Genomic DNA, 7,607 nt, shown 5'->3' on the forward strand with positions numbered 1-7,607 from the left:
CCTTAGACAATCTACAATCCAATTCATTACAGTCTAAGTTCATAACCTACTTCAAAAGTATGATCGACTGTGGATGATTTGAATAATCATATTATTCTGGAAGTGCAAACATGGAAAATGCAACAATAATAAACAATTGACACAAGATAGTAACTTTAATCACAAATAAAACTCCTTTATTCAATAATCAAATGTAAATTACATTTAAACTGTTACAAGTTTCAAAACAACCTATCTAATCACTAAAACTAATATCGTCTATTAGGCCAATGCTCTTAGCATGCATCAAATGCTTAACCCTACTTAGTCCCTTCATAAGAGGATTTGCTGAGTTATCTTCTGACGATACCCTCTTCATTACGATGAGTCCCTTTTCTACTTGATGTCTTATGAATTGATATTTTATGTCGATGTGCCTGGATCTGCCATGATCCCTTGGTTCCATGCTTAAGGCGACAACACCGTCGTTGCCACAGAAAATCTCCAAAGGCTCCGTTACGGTTGGTACAACTCCAAGGTCTCTGATTAAGTTCTTTAGCCATATTGCCTCATTTGACACTTTGCTTGCTACTATGCACTCCGAGTCACACGTTGAATCAGCTACAGTCTCCTGTTTGGAACTTTTCCATGTTACTGCTAAAGGTTTTTGAGCATTCTAACACTCCTAAGGTGTACATGCAACCCTAGAAACCTTGGATCTATGTTTTACTAAGATACATGCAAATTTGATTTCCAAGGTTGTTATCCTAACTAGCATGCATGGGGAACTTTTAAACATAATAGCTAGTTGAAATACATACCTTTTGTTGTTTGGATTCCTTGAGAACCTTGTGAGCCTAGCACCTCAAGTGTGATTCCTCAAATGTCTCACACAACACTACAACAATTGGAATAACCTTGAGAGAAGTACACTTACACTCTAAAATCGGCAAGCCCTCTGTGTTGTACAAGTAGTGGCCGATTTTCCTAGACATGGGGCCTTTATATAATTGTGACAAAAGTAGGGTTACACCATGTAAACCCTAATATTCATGGCTCATATTCCATGATCCATGGGTTTTTAACCTCCATGGACTATTCATGGAGCACCTTATGGGTTTTAACCCAATCCATACAAACCATGGATCAGTAGCCCAACTATACAAGAATAGATGATTTACACAATCAACCCCATATATATATCTAATTAGTCTCTTTTTGATCACTTAATTAATTCTAAGTTAATTTTTGATCAATACTAAATAAATAATATTATTAAGATATCAAAACTTATAATATATTAATAAACCATAAGTGTTATTTCTCTCATTTAGTCTATCCAAGTGTTGCAATGCCATGCAACCCAAATGAACCATACTAACCGGGTCAAGTACATTCCAGGAATAGTTATCAAGTTAGACACCTAATCCAATAGTCTCCCACTTGGATAAGTCTAATAACTATAACTGCAAGAATAACTTCAGGAACTGGTCAGCAATCGTAGCTCTTTCAAGGTATCACGGAACTGAGATGATGATGATACGCCATTTAAGATAAGTGATCATATAATCGTTTGTTGTAGATATCAGCCTAAAAAAATACATGGAACAATGTCTTGCTTATTGTCCAACAGTTTGTTTCCCGATTTCTGGTTTTTTTTGACATAGAACTTAATCGAACACATCAATTTAGTTCTGACCGGGCCCGGTACATAGGTCAAAAAAATCAACGAGGGGCCTAGATATCACTTCTAATCCAAGAAGGAACAAATAAACTTCGACTCATATGCTTGTTCTACTAGTTTTTGAATTATACACCAAGGCACGTTTTATAACATCGAGTTACCAATGCATTTTCGTACAATCAATGCATTACCACCTCATAGGCAACAAGGCATATCTGAAGGTTTGAAGACTTATATGATATTACCGTCTCAAGATCACTCGAGATAAATTCCATGAAGTGATACAAGTGAGCGTGGGTTGAATCAAATACTCAGAACTTATGAGCACTCATGAGTATTGTAGCACCAGTTGCCATGTCCAACAACTTAGACATCTACAAGCCAACTCATGACAGTCTTGATTCATATCTACTTCCAACATATGACCAACTGTGGAGAATTTGAATAATATGATATATCATAACATAATTGTTCTAGAGGTCAAAACATGCAAAATGAAATAATAGTAAACCATTGACAAAAGATAGCAACACTTATACTTATACATAAACAACAACTTTTATTTCTCATCAAATGTCAGTTACACTTTACAAATTTCAAAGCTATCTAACTACTTAAACTAATATCATCCTGCAGCCTTATGCGCCTCGCATGCTGGAGATGCTTAACACTACCAAATCCCTTCGTGATGAGATCTGCTGGGTTCTCATCCGATGATACCCTCTTTGCAATGAGGACTCCTTCTTCTATACAATGTCTGATGCAATGATTTTTTCTGTCGATGTATCTGAATCTCCCGTGATCCCTTGGTTCCTTGGCTAAGGCAACTGCACTTTCAATATCACAGAAAATTTCCATAGACTCCTTTATAGTTGGTACAACTCCAAGGTCTCCAATGAAGTTCTTTAGCCATATAGCCTCCTTTGTTGCCTCGCTTGCCGCTATATACTCTGATTCGCAAGTTGAATCAGCCACTGTCTCTTGCTTGGAAAATTTCCAAGTAATTGCTCCTCCATTTACGGTAAAGACCCACCCTGAACGAGAGCAGAAATTATCCCTATTAGTCAAGAAGCTAGCACCAATGTACCCTACTACTCTCAAGTCATCATTGCTACCGAGGGTAAGGACCCAGTCCTTAGTCCTCCGAAGGTACTTGAGAATGTTCTTTACCACAGTCCAGTAAGCCTTGCCAGGGTTCCTCTGATATCTGCTTACTATGCTCAATGCGAAGGCCACATCAGGACGAGTACAAGTCATAGCGTACATGATCGATCCTACAGCGAAAGCATACGGTACTCAACTCATCTTAGCTATCTCAGCCTCTAAGTCTTACTCAGTCTGGTGTTACTCTAAATCGGTAATTCTCCTTTCTTGGAATTCTGCATGCTGAACCTATTCAACACCTTATGCAAGTAGGTACTCTGACTATGTCCAATTAGTCTTTTACTCCTATCTCTCAAAATCCTTATCCCTAGGATATAGGCAGCTTCTCCAAGGTCCATGATAGCGAAACACTTCCCAAGCTAGGACTTAACCTCCTACAAGGTTGGAATGTCATTTCCCACGAGTAGTATGTCATTCACATGCAGTACCAAAAACCTAACTACACTCCCACTAGCCTTGACATATACACAAGATTCATCTTCATTCCTTGAAAATCCAAACTCTTTGACTTTCTCTTCGAAACAAAGATTCCATCTGTGTGGTGCTTACTTTAATCCATAAATGGATTTCTCAAGCTTACACACTTTATTAGTGTACTTTGTACTGACAAAACCCTTTAGCTGACTCATGTAAACATCCTCAGCCAACTTCCCATTACGGAAAGCGGTTTTGACATCCATTTTCCATATTTCATAATCATGAAATGCAGAAATGGCTAACATAAGCCTAATAGACTTAATCTTCGCTACTGGTAGAAAGGTCTCATCATAATCAACTCCAGGAGTTTGAGAAAAGCCCTTTGCAACCAGTCTAGCCTTATAAGTGAGTACATTACCATCCATGTCAGTCTTCTTCTTGAAGATCCATTTGCACCTAACTGTCTTACGACCTGGTACATTGTCAACCAAGTTCCAAACTTGAATGTCATACATGGATTGTATCTCGCTGTCCATAGCCTCTTTCCATTTAGCAGCCTCAGGGCCTGCCATGCCTTCTTTGTAGCTATTAGGTTCATCCAGAACTATTAGTGTGTTATCACTGATAAGTGTATCACCTTCCGCAGTAATATGGAAACCATAGTAATGCTCAGGTGCATTCCTAACTCTCGTGGAACGCCTCAGAGGTACAAACTCATCAGTCAGATCAACAGGAGTTTCCTCCTCAGGTTGATTGCTAGGGTTAGAGGTTCCTTCACCACTTGAATCTTGAGTTTATTCAAGGTTAATTTTCCTCCCACTATTTCCTTGGCTTTTGAACCCTTTCTCTCTCTCTCTTGAAAGACTCCCCTACTTGCTACAAAGACCACATTATCACTGGGTCTGTAGAAGAGGTAACCGAAGGACTTATATGGGCAGTCGATGAAAATACACCTCTCACTTCAGGGTTCGAGCTTATCGAGAGTCTCGCGCCTCACAAAAGCCTCGCAACCCCAAATCTTGATGTGGTCCAGATTTGGGACATTTCCGGTCCATATCTCATGAGGTGTTTTGGCAAAATTTTTGGTAGGGACTAGATTAAGAATATGGGCAGCAACCTCTGAGGCATACCCCCAGAATGAGATTGGTAGCGAAGCTTGACTCATCATGGAACGAACCACGTCCAACAAGGTTCAATTACGCCTCTTAGACACACCATTAAGCTGTTGTGTCCTGGGAGGTGTCAATTGTGAGACAATCCCACATTCCTTAAGATAGTCAAGGAACTCTGCACTAAGATACTCACCACCTCGATCGGATCAAAGCATCTTAGTGTTCCTGCCCAATTGATTCTCCACTTCCTGCTTAAGCTCTTTGAACTTTTCAAAGTTTACGATTTATGCTTGATTAAGTACATATCCATATCTACTAAAATCATCAGTAAAAGTGACATAGTAGCGGGTTAGCATCCCTTGTGGCATTTCTGAAGGGTCCACAGATATCAGTGTGTACCGGATCCAACAAACCTTCACCCCTAGCACAGGTACCAATGAAGGGTGATTTTGTCATTTTTCCAAGTAGACGACATTCATAACTATCATCCGAATTTACATCAAATGACTCCAAGACTCCATCCTTTTGGAGTTGGCCTATGCGTTTCTTGCTTACATGTCCAAGACGACAATGCCAATATGATTCTTTATCCAAGTTAGTGGAAGAATCAATACACAATACATTAATTCCTAGGTTATCTACAATAGACACAACTTCATACACACTATAAGTCCTCAATCTGCTTGTGTATCAATTAGATCCAATTGATGGTGCGGAATCCCAATCACTTAGATGATGCCAGATGAAAATAGAAGAGAAGGAGAAGAAGAAGAAGATGAATCTTGAATGTATTGATTAGAACGAAGTTCCCTTACACAAGATTAACACACTTACACACATATGCTCCTTTCTCTCTCTGTTGGCCGTATACTCTCTTCTGTTCATCAATCCCTACTCAACCAGCTAACACCTATATATACTTGGGGAATATGGTCCATAATGGGTTTACGACCGTAAACACCCATTGGATCGTAAAAACAACTGCAAAAATATATTACACGACCCAATATTATAAACGCCTAGAAAAGTAAAGTATAAACAATATTTTTGAGCCAACAATCTCCCCCTTGGTTTATAGCTTTCTTTTCTTAGATGACCCAACACACACCATAACAAGGTAATGATTTAAAATAAAGAACATTATTAATGAAAGCATTAATACTACCATATTGATTATCAATAGAAAAGGTAAACCCTTGTTTGTACAAAGCATGAAAACAAATAATATTCTAATAATAACCCACTACTTAGCAACAACGTATAAACTCCAATCTTGGTGATATGTGAGGCTTTCCAATTCCCCATGATTAAGCTTATCTTCCCATGCTCCACATCCTCACTTCTTCTTAGTCCCTACAAGTCAGAACAATTATGAATACAACATCTGATATTAAGGACCCAAAAATTAGAATGGGGCGAGTTATTAGACAATATAGTGTAAATACCTCCATGGTTGGGATTCACTTTCCCATCCTTCACATCATGCAGATACTTTGGGCAGTTTCCCTTCCAGTGCAACTTTTCATGGTAATAGAAGCATTCAACCTCTTTAGGGTTAGTAGAAGGAGTGACGAAACCTTTCTTGGTTCCACTTGAAGAGGAGATTTCAAGGGACTTTCCCTTGGTGCCCTTCGTGGGGCTCTTCCTCTTCTTCCCTTTGCCTTGCCCGATTGCCAAGACCGAGGCCGCGGTAGGAGAAGGAGTGGCAACAACCGACTTTCCCTTCAAACCACTTTCCCTTAAAACTACTTTCGGCAGTTTTCAAGAGTCCTTGAAGTTTGCTGAGTGTAACTTTCTTCTTTTTCATGTGGTATGTCATTCGGAATTGATCAAAACAAGAAGGTAAGGAGTGCAAAATGATATCAATTTCCAACTCCTCGGGGAAGTTCACATTTAGCTTCAGTAACTGGTCCACATACCTTTGCATTTTCTGCAAGTGGCTGGTGATGGGTTCACCATCCTTTATTCGGGTTGTTATCATGGTGCAAATTATGTCATACCTCTCTTGGCGAGCACTTTGATGGTAGCGGTTCATCGAGTCTTGGTGCATCTCAAAAGGGTAATAGTCCTCATAGGACTTTTGGAGCTTGGCTGTCATCGTGGCCAGCATGATACATGCCACTTTAATGGCATATCTCTCATGAGTTCGAAATTCAGCGATCTCCTCAGGAGTATCAGACGACTCATCAAGTTCCTTCAGCTCCTTGTCGAGGACATATTCCTTGTCCTCATAACGAGTAACCATCACGATGTTCCAGATCCAATCCATAAAGTTGGAACGATCGAAGATGACTCTCCCACAGAGGTTCATGAGAGAGAAGGAGCCGGTAGGGTTTGAGCTAGAAGCAACATTGTCTGAAGACATCTGAAAAGGAAGAAAGACAATTTTAGATTAGATATAAAGATAGTCCTTATTAAAACACCCAAATGTAACATTAAGGCTAGGACCCAACATAATATTTTATAACTTAGAAGAGGGATGCCGTAATTCAAGCTATAAAATATGTGAAGGTAGGAGAATGACGATTCACCAATTTCCACCATGAAAAACGAAATAAATTATTAGGTTTTAGTTGGTTTTGAAACTCCTAGATTCATTGAGCTTTTAAATGGCATGTTTTAATCTCGAGTGTGCCCTTCACGTTTTGTGACTGGGATGACAAGGATCACAAAACAAGGTGTGAAGTAACCATGTAAATTACTTGGTACACTTAATATTTACCCCTCAATCGATGTGCCGGTTAACCACACGCGCTCCAACGATACTATGATAAACATTAAGTTACCCTTTGCCTACCTTGTTAAGTCTAAGTTAGTGTACCGGTTAACCACACACTCTCCATTAATGACTTAAACGAAGTGCAAAGTGTAATTTCATGGGTTAGCACCTTATTCACATTTTCCTTAAGTAACTAAGATTGGGAATTTATAAAAACATTTAGTTGCGTTAGTATCATTCTACTTTTAATGAGGATTAAAGTCATTGTCCCACCCATTCGGCTAACGACCCTCCACCAGCCAAGGAAGCGGTGGACGAGAGTGGACACCCATTAAGTTGCCATTTTATAGGCAACAACCTTATACCCCGGTTATAGACCGACTTCATGAATGAGGCCTACTAACGGTAAAACGACTTTTGTTCTTATACATACATATATATATATATATATATATATATATATATATATATATATATATATATATTAACTTATAATATTATAAAGTATGAGGGTTGAATTTTAACTTTTAAA

Source organism: Lactuca serriola, chromosome 2, assembly GCF_051521515.1.
Source record: "Lactuca serriola cultivar US96UC23 chromosome 2, Lser_US96UC23_V15, whole genome shotgun sequence".
In the NCBI taxonomy this organism is placed as follows: domain Eukaryota; kingdom Viridiplantae; phylum Streptophyta; class Magnoliopsida; order Asterales; family Asteraceae; genus Lactuca; species Lactuca serriola.